We start from the raw sequence: 16,431 nt of genomic DNA, 5'->3' as shown, positions 1-16,431 counted from the left end.
TGCGGTGCTTGGGCTTCTCATTGTGGTGGCTTCTCATGTTGCAGAGCATGGGCTCTAGGCATGCAGGCCTCAGTAGTTGTGGCACATGGGCTCAGTAGTTGTGGCTTGCGGGCTCTGGAGCGCAGGCTCAGTAGTTGTGGTGCACGGGCTTAGTTGCTCAGCGGCATGTGGGATCTTCCTGGACCAGGGTTCAAACCCGTGTCCCCTGCATTGGCAGGTGGATTCTTCTTTTTTTTTTAACACCTTTATTGGAATATAATCGCTTTACAATGTTGTGTTAGTTTCTGCTATATAACAGAGTGAATCAGCTATATGTATACACATATCCCCATATACCCTCCCTCTTGTGTCTCCCTCCTACCCTCCCTATCCCACCCCTCTAGGTGGTCACAAAGCACCGAGCTGATCTCCCTGTGCTATGCAGCTGCTTCCCACTAGCTAGCTATTTTACATTTGGTGGTGTATATATGTGAGTGCTACTCTCTCACTTCATCCCAGCTTACCCTTCCCCTTCCCCCTGTCTCATGTCCATTCTTTATGTCTGCATCTTTATTCCTGTCCCGCCCCTAGATTCATCAGAACCTTTTTTTTTTTTTTAGATTCCATATATATGTGTTAGCATGCAGTACTTGTTTTTCTCTTTCTGACTTATTCACTCTGTATGACAGACTCTAGGTCCATCCACCTCACTACAAATAACTCAATTTCATTTTTTTTATGGCTGAGTAATATTCCATTATATATATATGTGTCACATCTTCTTTATCCATTCATCCGTCGATGGACACTTAGGTTGCTTCCATGTCCTGGCTATTGTAAATACTGGACAGGCGGATTCTTAAGCACTGCGCCACCGGGCAAGCCCTGCTCCTTAAATTTTAAAAAAGTTATTAACTATTTCTTTTTTTCCTTCGTAATGAACATTTACATTTTAACAAATGTATTCTGAAAATAAGGCAGTAACCTAAAGGTATGATTCTGGTGGTAGACATTTGCAGTACTGGTAGAGTTCATATAGAACCCCGCCAGTTAGATTGTTTGCATGGCAGCTTGTTCTGCTCCATATAGGACTGACTAGCCTACATCAGTTTATAGTCTGTTGATAATTTTACATTAACAAAAGGAATGAAATATGAATTACGTTTTTCTGTGTTCCCAAAAGCACTTTGACCAAATGTTAAAAGGCAATAAATTAGTCTTGCTAGAAGTTATTTTGGAAAACTCTATAGTTCTGGATGATAATTCTAAGTTTTTAAAGTTTAGAAATTGATGCATGCACATACTACTAAAAACTGCAAATAAAACTATTCATGATGTTGTTGAGAATCAGTTGTAAGCTTATTTACTTTTCAATATTAGGATTAAAAAAACTTTAATGCTAAAAATATTAGGTATTTCTGTTACCGAAATGTCAGTTGAAGTGTTAGCATATCATTTATTATTGCTTATTTTGCATGGCTTTTTAGGTCATTTATTATCTGGGAGTAATCCATACTATGATTGTTAATGCAAATAAAGAATTAACCAGGGCTTCCCTGGTGGCGCAGTGGTTGAGAGTCCGCCTGCCGATGCAGGGGACACGGGTTCGTGCCCCGGTCTGGGAAGATCCCACATGCCGCGGAGCGGCTGGGCCCGTGAGCCATGGCCGCTGAGCCTGCGCGTCTGGAGACTGTGCTCCGCAAGGGGAGAGGCCACAACAGTGAGAGGCCCGCGTACCGCAAAAAAAAAAAAAAGAATTAACCATTTAAGGTGACTTTTAGTTTTTTAGCCTTTTTTTTTTTTTTTAACGATAGCATGTGTCATTTTTTTTTTAATAGTCTAGAAAACCAGTAAAGTTATTTATATTTTGGAGTCAGAGATAGGGGTTGGGGATGGGAGAAAGACTAGAAAGGAAATCATATACTAAATCCAGAGCTGGGCAACCAAGGATTAGAGTATGATTATCTATGCATATTTTTACTGTTTAAACGTAGTTTTTATGTATTTATGTGTGAATGCTGTAAGATAATGGAGAGGTGCTACTGGGGAGACGTGAGCTGTAACAAAAAAATCCCCCTTTAAATACCTGAAAGCAGTTGGTTTCATAAATCCCAGCCATAGCCACAACCATTTATATTGCTTGAATATTAAGTTAACCTCTTCATGTAATTGAGAGGAGGAGAAATTTAGTTGCAAGCAGAATCATCAAGGCCAATTTTGTTAAAACAGGAGGTAATGCGGGGCTTCCCTGGTGGCGCAGTGGTTGAGAGTCCGCCTGCCGATGCAGGGGACACGGGTTCGTGCCCCGGTCCGGGAAGATCCCACGTGCCGCGGAGCAGCTAGGCCCGTGAGCCATGGCCGCTGAGCCTGCGCATCTGGAGCCTGTGCTCCGCAACGGGAGAGGCCACAACAGTGAGAGGCCCACGTACCAAAAAAAAAAAACCAAAACATGAGGTAATGCATATAAAGTGCGTAAGACAGTGGCTGACATATAACAAGTGTTTAATGAAAGTTTGCTCTAGTTACAATTTATAAAGCATAGGTCCATTCTGAACCCTGAGGCCGCTAAGAGTCAATCCTCTCACCATCTTCCTTTCCTCTCTCCTCTTCTTGATTCTCAGTCTTACTCCCCCTCCCCCAGTTGAATGGCCCTGTATTCTCTTTCCTGTATTGTTCAGCCCAAACATTTTTTTACACTGTGCAGCTTAAAATTTCTTTTTGTGTTTCTAAGAAATTTACTTACAGCCTCAGCCTTTGTGAGAATACCTCACCTCCATGAAACCTTGGCTTTCCCTAATGACTAGGCCTTCCTGGGAAGCCTCTTAAGTGAAAGGAGTATATTCTAGCATACTGTCTAACATGGGATAGAAAGTGAGGTTATGATTCTGCTAGCTTCTTTTTTTTTTTTTTTTTTTTAAGCGGTACGCAGGCCTCTCACTGCTGTGGCCTCTCCCGCTGCGGAGCACAGGCTCCGGACGCGCAGGCTCCGGGGCCATGGCCCACCGGCCCAGCCGCCCTGTAGCACGCGGGATCCTCCCGGACCGGGGCACAAACCCGCGTCCCCTGCATCGGCAGGCGGACTCCCAACCACTGCACCACCAGGGAAGCCCTCTGCTAACTTCTTATTGCTACCACCAGACCATAGTTCTGCAGTTAGCAAACAAAAACTTCCTCTTAATTTTTGGTGGTAAAAATTTGGTGGTAAAATATACGTAACATCGAATTTACCCTTTTGTGGTGGTAAAATATACATAACATAAAATTTACCATTTTAATCATTTTTAAGTCTACAGTTAAGTGGCATTAAGTGCATTCTCACTGTCTTGCAACCATCACCACTATCCATCTCCAGAATTTTTTAATCATTCCAAACTGAAACTATACCCATTAAATAGTAACTCCCCATTTCTCCCTCCCCTTAGCCCCTGGCAACCACCATTCTACTTTCTGTCTCTATGAATTTGATTATTCTCAGTATGTTTAAGTGGACTAACACAATATTTGTCCTTTTGTGTCTGACAGATTTCACTTAATGTTTTCAGGGTTCATCCATGTTGTAACCATGTATCAGAATAACACTCCTTTTTAAGGCTGAAAATATTCCATTTTATGTATGATACTACATTTTGTTTATCCATTCATCCAAATGTTGATGGACATTTGAGTTGTTACCACCTTTTGGCTATTGGGAATAATGCTGTTATGAACCTTGATGTACAGATAATCTCCCCAAGTCTGTATTTGCAAGTCTTCTGGATATATACCTATAAGTGAAATTGCTGGATCATATGGTAGTTTTATGTTTTATCTTATGTTAAATTTTTACCAGTTTTGATAATTTTATTTTTAATTGTTATACTGTTTACACAGCTCCTGCACCATTGTGCATTCCCATCAGCAGTGCACAAGGGTTCTGATTTCTCTACATCTTCACCAACACTTGTTCTTTTCTTTTTTTTTTGGTTGATAGCCATCCTAATGGATGTGGAGTGGTGTCTCATTGTAGTTCTGATTTACATTTCCCTAATGATTCGTGATGTTGAGCATTTTTTCATGTGCTTATTGGCCATCTGTATATCTTCTTTGAAGAGATGTCTATAAGTCCTTGCCATTTTTTTTTAACATCTTTATTGGAGTATAATTGCTTTACAATGGTGTGTTAGTTTCTGCTTTATAACAAAGTGAATCAACTGTACATATACATACATCCTCATATCTCCTCCCTCTTGCGTCTCCCTCCCACCCTCCCTATTCCACCCCTCTAGGTGGTCACAAAACACTGAGCTGATCTCCCTGTGCTATGCAACTGCTTCCCACTAGCTATCTATTTTACATTTGGTAGTATATATAAGTCCATGCCAATCTCACTTCGTCCCAGCTTACCCATCCCCCTCCCTGTGTCCTGAAGTCCATTCTCTACATCTGCGTCTTTATTCCTGTTCTGCTGCTAGGCTCTTCAGAACCTTTTTTGTTTTTTTTTTAAGATTCCACATATATATGTTAGTTACACGGTATTAATTTTTCTCTTTCTGACTTATTCACTCTGTATGACAGACTCTAGGTCCATCCACCTCACTACAAATAACTCAATTTCATTTCTTTTTATGGCTGAGTAATATTCCATTGTATGTATGTGCCACATCTTCTTTATCCATTCATCTGTCGATGGACACTTAGGTTGCTTCCATGTCCTGACTATTGTAAGTAGAGCTGCAGTGAACATTGTGGTACATGACTATTTTTGAATTATGGTTTTCTCAGGGTATATGCCCAATAGTGGGATTGCTGGGTCATATGGTAGTTCTAGTTTTAGTTTTTTAAGGAACTTCCATACTGTTCTCCATAGTGGCTGTATCAATTTACATTCCCACCAACAGTGCAAGAGGGTTCCCTTTTCTCCACACCCTGTGCAACATTTATTTTGTGTAGGTTTTTTGATGATGGCCATTCTGACTGGTGTGAGGTGATACCTCATTGTAGTTTTGATTTGCATTTCTCTGATGATTTGGGATGCTGAGCATCCTTTCATGTGTTTGTTGGCAATCTGTATATCTTCTTTGGAGAAATGCCTATTTAGGTCTTCTGTCCATTTTTGGATTGGGTTGTTTGTTTTTTTGATATTGAGCTGCATGAGCTGCTTGTAAATTTTGGGGATTAATCCTTTGTCAGTTGCTTCATTTGCACATATTTTCTCTCATTCTGAGGGTTGTCTTTTCGTCTTGTTTATGGTTTCCTTTGCTGTGCAAAAGCTTTTTAAGTTTCATTAGGTCCCGTTTGTCTATTGTTCTTTTTATTTCCATTTCTCTAGGTGGTGGGTCAAAAAGGATCTTGCTGTGATTTATGTCATAAAGTGTTCTGCCTATGTTTTTGTGTTCGGCAGCACATATACTAAAATTGTTTTTTGTTTTTGTTTTTGTTTTTTTTTGTGGTACGCGGGCCTCTCATTGCTGTGGCCTCTCCCGTTGCGGAGCACAGGCTCTGGATGCACAGGCTCAGCGGCCATGGCTCACGGGCCCAGCCACTCCGCGGCATGTGGGATCTTCCCGGAGCGGGGCATGAACCCGTGTCCCCTGCATTGGCAGGCGGACTCTCAACCACTGCGCCACCAGGGAAGCCCGTGCCTATGTTTTCCTCTAAGAGTTTTATAGTGTCTGGCCTTACATTTAGGTCTTTAATCCATTTGGAGTTTATTTTTGTGTATGGTGTTTTAGGGAGTGTTCTAATTTCATACTTGTACATGTACCTGTCCAGTTTTCCCAGCACCACTCATTAAGGAGACTGTCTTTTCTCCATTGTATATTCTTGCTTCCTTTATCAAAAATAAGGTGACCATATGTGCGTGGGGTTATCTCTGGGCTTTCTATCCTGTTGTTCCATTTATCTGTATTTCTGTTTTTGTGCCAGTACAATACTGTCTTGATTACTGTAGCTTTGTAGTATAGTGTGAAGTCAGGGAGCCTGATTCCTCCAGCTCCGTTTTTCTTTCTCAAGACTGCTTTGGCTATTTGGGGTCTTTTGTGTTTCCATACAAATTGTGAAATTTTTTGTTCTAGTTCTGTGAAAAATGCCAGTGGTAGTTTGAGAGGGATTGCATTGAATCTGTAGATTGCTTTGGGTAGTAGAGTCATTTTCACAATGTTGATTCTTCCAATCCAAGAACATGGTATCTCTCTCCATCTGTTTGTATCATCTTTAATTTCTTTCATCAGTGTCTTACAGTTTTCTGCATACAGATCTTTTGTCTCCTTAGGTAGGTTTATTCCTAGGTATTTTATTCTTTTTGTTGCAATGGTAAATGGGAGTGTTTCCTTAATTTCTCTTTCAGATTTTCATCATTAGTGTATAGGAATGCAGGAGATTTCTGTGCATTAATTTTGTATCATGAAACTGTACCAAATTCATTGATTAGCTCTAGTAGTTTTCTGGTAGCATCTTTAGGATTCTCTATGTATAGTATCATGTCATCTGCAAACAGTGACAGCTTTACTTCTTCTTTTCCAATTTGGATTCCTTTAATTTCTTTTTCTTCTCTGATTGCTGTGGCTAAAACTTCCAAAACTATTTGAATAATAGCAGTGAGAGTGGACAACCTTGTCTTATTCCTGATCTTAAAGGAAGTGTTTTCAGTTTTTCACCATTGAGGGTGATGTTGGCTGTGGGTTTGTCATATATGGCCTTTATTATGTTAAGGTAAGTTCCCTGTATGCCTACTTTCTGAAGGGTTTTTATCATAAATGGGTGTTGAATTTTGTCAAAAGCTTTTTCTGCATCTATTGAGGTGACCATACGGTTTTTCTCCTTCAGTTTGTTAATATGGTGTATCACATTGACTGATTTACATATATTGAAGAATCCTTGCATTCCTGGGATAAAAATATGGAATGCCTCATGAATTTGCGTGTCATCCTATGCAGGGGCCAAGCTAATCTTCTCTGTATCATTCCAATTTTAGTATATGTGCTGCCGAAGCAAGCACCTTTGTCCATTTTTGAATTGGATTTTCTTTTTTGTTGAGTAGTAGGAGTTCTTTACCTATTCTGGTTATTAACTCCTTATCAGATATATAATTTACAGGTATTTTCTTCCATGAGTTGCCTTTTCACTCACTTCATAGTGTCCTTTCTTGTACAAAAGTTTTTAATTTTGATGAAGTGCATTTTACCTATTTTTTGTTTTTGTTGCCTGTGCTGTTGGTGTCATATCTAAGAAATCATTGCCAAATCTAACGTTGTGGAGCTTCCTCCTATGTTTTCTTCTAAAGGAGTTTTATAGTTTAGGTCTTTGATCCATTTTGAGTTAATTTTTATTTATGGTGTAAGGTAACGGTCCAGCTTCATTCTTTTGCATGTGGATATCCGGTTTTCCCAGCACCAGACTGTTCTTTACCCATCAAATAAATCATCTTGGTACTCTTGTCAAAAATCATTTGACTGTATATGAAAGGGTTTATTTCACAGCCTTCTGAAAGGCACTCCATTCAGTTCATTTCTTCTGTATGTCTGTCTTGAAACATGCCACTGTTTCACTGTTTTGATTACCATACCTTTGTAGTAAGGTTTGAGGGGCACGATGCGGAGCGAGCCTGCGGCGGCAGAGGTCGGCAGGACGTTGCACCAGCCTGAGGCGCACCGTGCGTTCTCCCAGGGAAGTTGTCCCTGGATCCCGGGACCCTGGTAGTGGCGGGCTGCACAGGCTCCCCGGAAGGGAGGTGTGGATAGTGACCTGTGCTCGCACACAGGCTTCTTGGTGGCGGCAGCAGCAGCCTTAGCGTCTCATGCCCGTCTCTGGAGCTCCTTTAAGCAGCGCTCTTAATCCCCTCTCCTTGCGCACCAGGAAACAAAGAGGGAAGAAAAAGTCTCTTGCCTCTTCGGCAGGTCTAGACTTTTCCCGGACTCCCTCCCGGCTAGCCGTGGTGCACTAACCCCTTCAGGCTGTGTTCACGCCGCCCACCCCAGTCCTCTTCCTGCACTCCACCGAAGCCCGAGCCTCAGCTCCCAGCCCCGCCCGCCCCGGCGGGTGAGCAGACAAGCCTCTTGGGCTGGTGAGTGCCGGTCGGCACCGATCCTCTGTGCGGGTATCTCTCCGCTTTGCCCTACGCACCCCCGTTGCTGTGCTCTCCTCCGCGGCTCCGAAGCTTCCCCCTTCCGCCACCCGCAGTCTCCGCCCGCGAAGGGGCTTCCTAGTGTGTGGAAACCTTTCCTCCTTCACAGCTCCCTCCCACTGGTGCAGGTCCTGTCCCTATTCTTTTGTCTCTGTTTTTTCGTTTTTCTTTTGCCCCACCCAGGTATGTGGGGAGTTTCTTGCCTTTTGGGAGGTCTGAGGTCTTCTGCCAGCGTTCAGTGGGTGGTGTGTAGGAGTTTTTCCACGTGTAGATGTATTTCTGATGTATCTGTGGGGAGGAAGGTGATCTCCGCGTCTTACTCTTCCGCCATCTTCCTCCTCTCTGTAGTAAGGTTTGAAATCAGAAAGTGTTAAGTCCTCCAATTTTCTTTTTCAACATTGTTTTACCTATTCAGGGTTCCTTGAGATTCCATATGAATTTTAGGATGCATTTTTCCATTTCTGCAAAAAACATGAAGATTTTCATAGGGGTTGCTTTGAATCTGTAGCTTGCTTTAGGTAGTCCTGACAATACGAAGTCTTCCTATCCATGAAGGTAGGATCTTTCCATTTATTGATATTTGTGTCTTTAATTTCTGTCAACAGTGTTTTGTAGTTTTCAGTGTACATGTCTTTGGCCTACTTATTCCTAAGTATTTTATTCTTAGTATTTGGTGCTATTGTACATGGAATAGTTTTTTTAATTTTCTTTTCCCAGATTGTTCATTGTTAGTGTATAGAGATGCAGCTGATTTTTTTCTCCTGGTTTTGTATCCTGCAACTTCGCTGAATTTGGTTTATTCTAACAGTTGTGTGTGTGTGTATAGACTCTTGAAGGTGGTGGTTATTGTGCAGCATATGAGTTTGATGTGGATCCTTTTGGTATTATATTTTCTTAATGAGTAGATAGATATACAAACACCCGTCTGCATTAATGCCCAAGATATTCATATATGATAATCATCACTGAATTACATATATTTATCTTTTCCTTTTTTTGGTATTTCAACTTTCTGACTTTTAAAAATATTATGTATTATTTCTGACATACAAAAGGATATGTTGACCTTAAAAAACAAAAGAGCAAGTTATTTTACCAGCAACATGAGTTTATTTGGGAATAGTCGACAGTTGTAATTCAGGACAAGCAAACTGTGACAAACCTTAGGCAAGTTTGGAGAACAGAGGAGAGGAACTTGATTTTGTAGAGGAAAGGAGGAAATTGGGGCGGGCTGCGGTAGCTGCAGGTGGTGGGAAGCTTGTTGCTGGTCAGAAGGAAATCTTGGCGGGGTCTGTAAGCTGTGGTGAGTCATATATGGGTGAGAGCTCCCCCTTCAGGGCTTTCTGACTCCATTTTTTTTTTTTTTTTTTTTTTTGCGGTACACGGGCCTCTCACTGCTGTGGCCTCTCCCGTTGCAGAGCACAGGCTCCGGACGCGCAGGCTCAGCAGCCATGGCTCACGGGCCCAGCCGCTCCACGACATGTGGGATCTTCCCGGACCGGGGAACGAACCTGTGTCCCCTGCATCGGCAGGCAGACTCTCAACCACTACACCACCAGGGAAGCCCCTGACTCCATTTTAAATGAGGTTTCTTTTATTCTTTTTCACAGGTATAAAGGATAATCCTTAAAACATTTCTATCCATGTCATGTACCAAAAAGAGCTCATTATAGCATGGTTCAGAGTTCAGCAAGAATTTCTCTAGATTTATAGCACTTACAGGACAGGATTTTTTTTTTTTAAATAGACGGTCACAACGCAGTAGAATAAAAATGGAATGCCTAGAACCTTTATATTCCATTTGTTGTCAGGTTACTTTAGAATTCTGAGAAGAGCGTTTGTGAATTATGAAGCCCTTTCCACAACAGAAATGGGTTGTGACTAAGTTATAAACTAGTACCAGTCCACTGATGGCCTAATTTCAGAAGAAAGAAATACAGTAGCTTGACCAAAATGAATCAGTCCTAGCTAAAGCTTCCCTTTGCCTCTCTATACTGGGCAGTCTTGGAATCAGAGGAACCCTATCTCAGTCCTCCAAAATTAAACTTTATGGAAGGAAATCCTCTTCCTTATTCAAAACTGAGTGGGGGGGAATTCCCTGGTGGTCCAGTGGTTAGGACTCTGTGCTTCCACTGCACAGGTTTGATCCTTGGTCAGGGAACTAAGATCCCGCATGCCACATGGCGGGGCCAAGGAAAAAAAAAAAAAGCAAACAACTGAGTGGGTCTCTTTGCCTTATCAGAAAGATTTAATAATTAAATAAAATAAGGAAATTGATTTGTTTGAGGGCCTGTTAGGATCCACGAAGTGTACTAAGTACTTCATATACCTGTGAATCGCCTTTTAGAATAAGAGGCAGAACTTACTAACAACTAAACAGGTGGAGGAGAACACTGAGAGTGAGTTGTATACGCCAATTACCCATAACACTAAACCTAGATAAATCTCTCTTAAGTTAGGAAAAGAACAAAATAAACCTAAATTAGAAGAAATAGATCATGAAAATAAGGAATTTTCCTACCAGCTGTTGGTGGGAATGTAAATTAGTATAGCCATTATGGAAAACAGGATGGAGTTTCCTCTAAAAATTAAAAACAGAACTACCATACAATCCAGGAGTTCTACTTCTGGGTATTCTTCCAAAGGAAAAAAACCACTAAATTGAAAAGATATATGCATCCCATGTTCATTGCAGTTTACAATAGGGGAGATACAGAAGCAACCTAAGGTCTATTGATAAATGAATGGATAAAGAAGTGGTATATGCATATAATGGCATGTTACTCAGCCATAAAAACAAATGAAACCTTGCTGTTTATAAAAACATGGACAGACCTAGAAGTCTATCCACTTACTTCACTTATGCCAAGTGAAGTAAGTCAAAGAAAGACAAAGAATACTATATGATTTCACTTATATGTAGAATCTAGGAAACAAAACAAATGAACAGAACATAATGAAGCAAACAGACTCATAGATACAGAGAATAAACAAGTGGTTTTACTAGAGGGGAGGGGGGTGGAGGGATAAGTGAAATAGGCGACAGAAATTACGAGGTATGAGCTTGTAGTTAAAAAATATATGAGTCATGGAGATAAATGTACAGCATGGGGAACATAGCCAATAATACTGTAATAACTTTGTATGGTGACAGATGGTAACTAGACTTGTGATCATTTTGTAATGTATAGAAATATTGAATCACTATGTTGTGCACCTGGAACTAGCATAGTGTTGCAGGTCAGTTTTACTTAAATTTAAAAATTAAAAAAAAAGGAAAGAAAATAAGGGCACCAGTCGGTGAAATATATAATGAGTGAAAATGGCATTGCAGGTAGAGTGTGAATCATTAGTAAGTTAATATATTATGCCAATAATTATGAAAACTTAGATGAAGTGGGTAAATTACTGGAAAAGTTATAACTTACAGGAACTGACTTAAAAAGAAGTAAAAATCTTGAATAGTTATGTAACTGTTAAAGTAATTGTAGATCTGGGTAAAAAAAAAACCTTTCCCACAAGGAAAATAAAATGCCCACATGGTTTTACTGACAATTTCTACCAAACTTTAAAGAAATAAATCCCAAATTTATTCAGATTTCCAGGCAGTAGAAATATGAAATGGCCCCCAATTCATTCTGCAAGCCCAGTATAAACTTGGTATTAAAGCCAGAAACATAACAAAAAAGGAAAATTAGGTTTATTTCATTCATGAATATACACACAAAAATTCTAAAAAATATATTAACAAGTAAAATTTGATAATGTGTAAAAAGGTAATATATCATGACTAAGGTTCATAATGGGTTAAGGGAATTTTTTAAAAGCCGCTAGTGTACCTTTTTTTTTTTTTTTTTTGGCAGTACGCGGGCCTCTCACTGTTGCGGCCTCTCCCGTTGCGGAGCACAGGCTCCGGATGCGCAGGCTCAGCGGCCATGGCTCACGGGCCCAGCCGCTCCACGGCATGTGGGATCTTCCCGGACCGGGGCACGAACCCGTGTCCCCTGCATCGGCAGGCGGACTCTCAACCACTGCACCACCAGGGAAGCCCCAAGTGTACCATTTTAACATAATAAAACAAAACATTTCAATAGATGCAGGAAAAGCATTTGATAAAACCCAAAGCCAGTTTGTTAAGGACAGTATTTCAGGCAATTAGTCTAGAAGGAATTTCCAATTGAGTATTTAAAAACAACAACAACAACAACAACCCTATAGCAAACATCATACTAAATGAGAAATTTTAGTAGGATTCCCTCTAAAATTAAAAATTAAGAATTAAATAAAATGCCCATATTATTATTACTATTTGTTATTGGTAGTCCTCTCCAGTATAGCAAGACAAATTAAAAGTCTTAAGAACTGGAAAGAAAAAAATAAAATTGTAGCAATTTGTCATTTATATAGAAAACCCAAAGAATCTATGGGCAAAATATTTTAGAAATTAAAAGTGAGAATTAAGGGCTTCCCTGGTGGCGCAGTGGTTGAGAGTCCACCTGCCAATGCAGGGGACACGGGTTCGTGCCCCGGTCTGGGAAGATCCCACGTGCTGCGGAGCGGCTGGGCCCGTGAGCCATGGCCGCTGAGCCTGCGCGTCCGGAGCCTGTGCTCCGCGACGGGAGAGGTCACAACAGTGAGAGGCCCGCGTACCGCAAAAAAAAAAAAAAAGAATAATTTGCTAGGCCATAAAGTCTCAACAAATTTCATAGGTTTAGATTACACAGGATATGTTATCTGATCACAGTGGAATTAAGCTAGATATCAGTAACAACAAAATTTCCAAATGTTTGATATTTAAACAATAGTCTTCTAAGTGAAAGAAAACTCAGAATTAGAAAGTGTTTTGAACCGAATGATGATGAAATATATATGAGAACATATGAGCTTCCTGTGCTTGGAAGTTTATAGGCTTAAATGCATTTCTTGGAAGAGAAAGACTGAAAGCAAAACATAAATGACCTAAGTATTCATATCAAGAAGTTAGAGAAAGAATTGCAGCAATTAAACCCAAAGGAAGTAGAAGGAAGGAAATAAGATCAGAATAGTTAGATACAACTCTGTATCCATGGGTGCCAGATCCATGGATTCAACCAATCTTGGACTGAAAATGTTTGGAAAAAACTTCCAGATGCCATGAGTCTTAATAAGATACTTAACACCTCTGTGCCTTAGTTCTCATTTCTATAAAAATGATGCCTACCCCATAATTTTATTGTGGAAATTAATGTACATAAAATGCCCAGCAGTGCTTGTAACAGAGTGTTGTCAGCCAATTCGTATTATTATTGTTATTATTGTGAGGGCTAAAAAAGATAACATACATAAAGTTCTTTATATATAAAAATGTATAATAAAGTAATTATTTAGTCAGTTAAAAAAAAAAGGAAGAAAATATCAGGGAAAAAATATTCCAGAAATTTTCAAAAAGCCAAACTTCAATTTGCTACGCATTGGCAACTAGTTACATAGCATACACATTCTGTTAGGTATTATAAGTAACCTAGAGTTGATCTTAAATACACATAAGGATGTGCATAGGTTACATGCAAATACTACACCATTTTATATAAGGGACTTGAGTATCTGCCAGTTTTGGTATCTTCAGGAGGTCCTGCAACTCAGTACCCCACAGATACCAAGGGACGATTGTGTTAGTAAAATTGGAAAATAAGGAAAAGACTGAACAGATATGGCTCCAAAGATATGGCCAATAAGCACATGAAAACCAGGATTTTAGCCACGTGCACAACTGTAGTCCTGGTTCCAGAGATTTTAGTTACTTTCAAGTTCACAGTACTCCAACTCACCCTCCAAAATGATTGTAGCTATTGGTTGTGCTGCTCTTCCTCTTGGAAGATCTGGTTTTTTCTAGCCCAGTTTTCTGAAACCACCCACCACCCAGAAGAATGCCTTTTATGCCTACTGAGTTGACAAGATGAGTAGGTGGACAGACTGTCTAAAGTGAGGAGGCTCTTGGTGTCTGGACTTGGGAATCATGCACTGGCAAGCAGGACTATTCTGGACCATGGCAAAGTCACCACTGAGTGTTCTCCTTTCACAGACATGCATTTTTAGACTGCTTTAAGGGGAGAATTAAATGAAACAGAACTAAGCATGTCTAGGTGACCATTTGAAAAGCCTCTGCTTTCTGTTCTGATATAGCAGCTGCCATTCATACGGCATTTATATTAGGAGTAAGACTAGCATTTTCTAACATAGAAGAACTTGAAGGTAGCTAAAAATTTACATTAGGAACCTGTAACATTAGGAACTGTTTGTGGGGAAGTGTGTATTGAGTACCTGTGAAAATGAGTTTTCACTCAAGGCTGTCACTTGAGAATAGGCTCAAAATAGTGTTTAGAAAAGGAGCTTTTATGTAGGGGAAGGGGCGTCTGAGGTCAATAATGTGAAAGAGAGAAAGTGAAAAAGTGAGTGAACCTAGAGAAAGAGGGTTCTTTCCTTAGCCATGTTGAAGCATTAACAGAAGGGAGGTGCTAGATCAACATCGGAACACATTTGTAACACAGTGAGTCTTGCATTTTACACACATTTGCCTTACTCAGGTTTCAACTAAAATGAGCTCAGTAATCAAAAGGGAGTTTTCATTTACCTACCACCTCTCCCACCCCCCCAGATCCTTATACTTTCATTCCTCTAACTGAATGCACATCGGGGAAGACTTGTAAAAAAGAAAGTAATAATTTAAAGAGTTTTCTAGTCGGTTGGAGAAGTGAAATGACTTATTCAGGTGGCAAGCAAGTAAGACAAGGGTGTAAGACATCCTTGAGTAAAAAGTTGAAGACTGAATTGGAAGAACTGGTTATTAAATTTTCCACAGGGTTGTAAATATAAGACGTATATAAAGCATTTGATGAGGATTTTAGGAATTTTCAAGGGTATTTTGACTTGTGTCTTATCCTTGAATAATTTGAAACCCCACCAAAATTTGAAACCAGATCTGGTTACATCAGACTTAAGAAACAGATTACAGAATTCTGTGTTGATTCAATGCCATATTGTGAATTTGTTTTTTCTTTTTTCTTTTTTTTTGGCCATGCCGTGTGGCTTCTGGTATCTTAGTTCCCCGACCAGGGATTGAACCTGCTCCATTGGCAGTGAAAGCGCGGAGTCCTAACCACTGGACTGCCAGGGAATTCCCTGTGAATTTCTTATAAGGAGTTCAAAGGGTCCTTTTTTTTTTCTTTCCAGTTTGACCTCTAAAATAACATTTCTAAAAATAGAAGAACTGTTAAATCACTTACCTGAAGATAATGCTCCTTTTGAAGTGGTTCTTTTAGGCTTAAATAAATAGGGTTGGTTTTTATCTATTTAAAAATGTGTGGGAGCACCTGAGATTAGAAGATTTTTCCTTTTTGTGTAAGTATTTCCTTTGATCAAAGTAATTGGTTGAAAACTAATGAGCTTTGCCATTATATTATTCTGTCAAACTTTTTAAAAAATTATGTCCTGTAGTTACATCATGTAACAATGTTTTGTTGCTTAGCTCTTGCATTTTAGGACAGTTTGAGTAGAATATATGCTTTCCTTTTTGTTAAAGCATACTAAACTCTCATAAGTTAAAGGAACAATAAATTTTTATGCTACTGTTTTTATTTTTCTTAGAATTCAAGGACTTAATCTGGACACAATATATTTTTCTTATTGAAATGTCATAGATCATGCTAGGGCTGTAGCAGCAGAAATGGGAAAAAAAGGTATCTAAAAGAGGCATTATGATTCAGTAGAGAAAGCCTCTGGCTCTATTATATCCTCCTGGCTCTTGGTCCAAAAGCAATGTTTTTGTATTCTGAAGCCAAGTGTTAAACAGTATTCATCTATTTCAGGTTATCAGCGATTCCTTTCAAAGTAAATGAGACTATATTAGGATAGAAATTTGAAAGTCTTATAATTGGTTTGGAGAAAATTTTCTATTTTTCATTAGAAAATTTCCTTTCTTTACACTTACTTAGTTATCTTATATCCTTCTGCTAGTATATGTTACAAATATGATTCTGAAAATTAGAATATATCTACTTAATTCTTGTATACTCGAATTTTTTTTTAAGTATTATTATTTATTTATACATTTATTTATTTACTTATTTTTGACTGCACTTGGTCTTTGTTGCATGCGGGCTTTCTCTAGTTGTGGTGAGCGGGGGTGGGGCGCTACTCTTTGTTGCAGTGCGTGGGCTTCTCATTGTGGTGGCTTGTCTTTGTTGCGGAGCATGGGCTCTAGGCATGCAGGCTTCAATAGTTGTGGCATGCGGGGGCTCAATAGTTGTGGCTCGCGAGCTGTAGAGTGCAGGCTCAGTAGTTGTGGCACACGGGCTTAGTTGCTCCATGGCATG

General features: G+C 39.8%; 1 protein-coding gene across 10 annotated transcripts in view; it reads left to right on the top strand.

Moving 5' to 3' along the window:
- Window positions 1-16,431, top strand: part of CCDC66 (coiled-coil domain containing 66) — a gene marked incomplete at its 5' end in the record, with an annotated part of 51,670 nt that overhangs the window by 5,125 nt on the left and 30,114 nt on the right. The window lies entirely within an intron of this gene.

The sequence above is a fragment of the Hyperoodon ampullatus genome, assembly GCF_949752795.1.
Source record: "Hyperoodon ampullatus genome assembly, chromosome: 10".
NCBI classification, from domain to species: domain Eukaryota; kingdom Metazoa; phylum Chordata; class Mammalia; order Artiodactyla; family Ziphiidae; genus Hyperoodon; species Hyperoodon ampullatus.
This window is presented reverse-complemented; position numbering and strand designations above follow the sequence as displayed.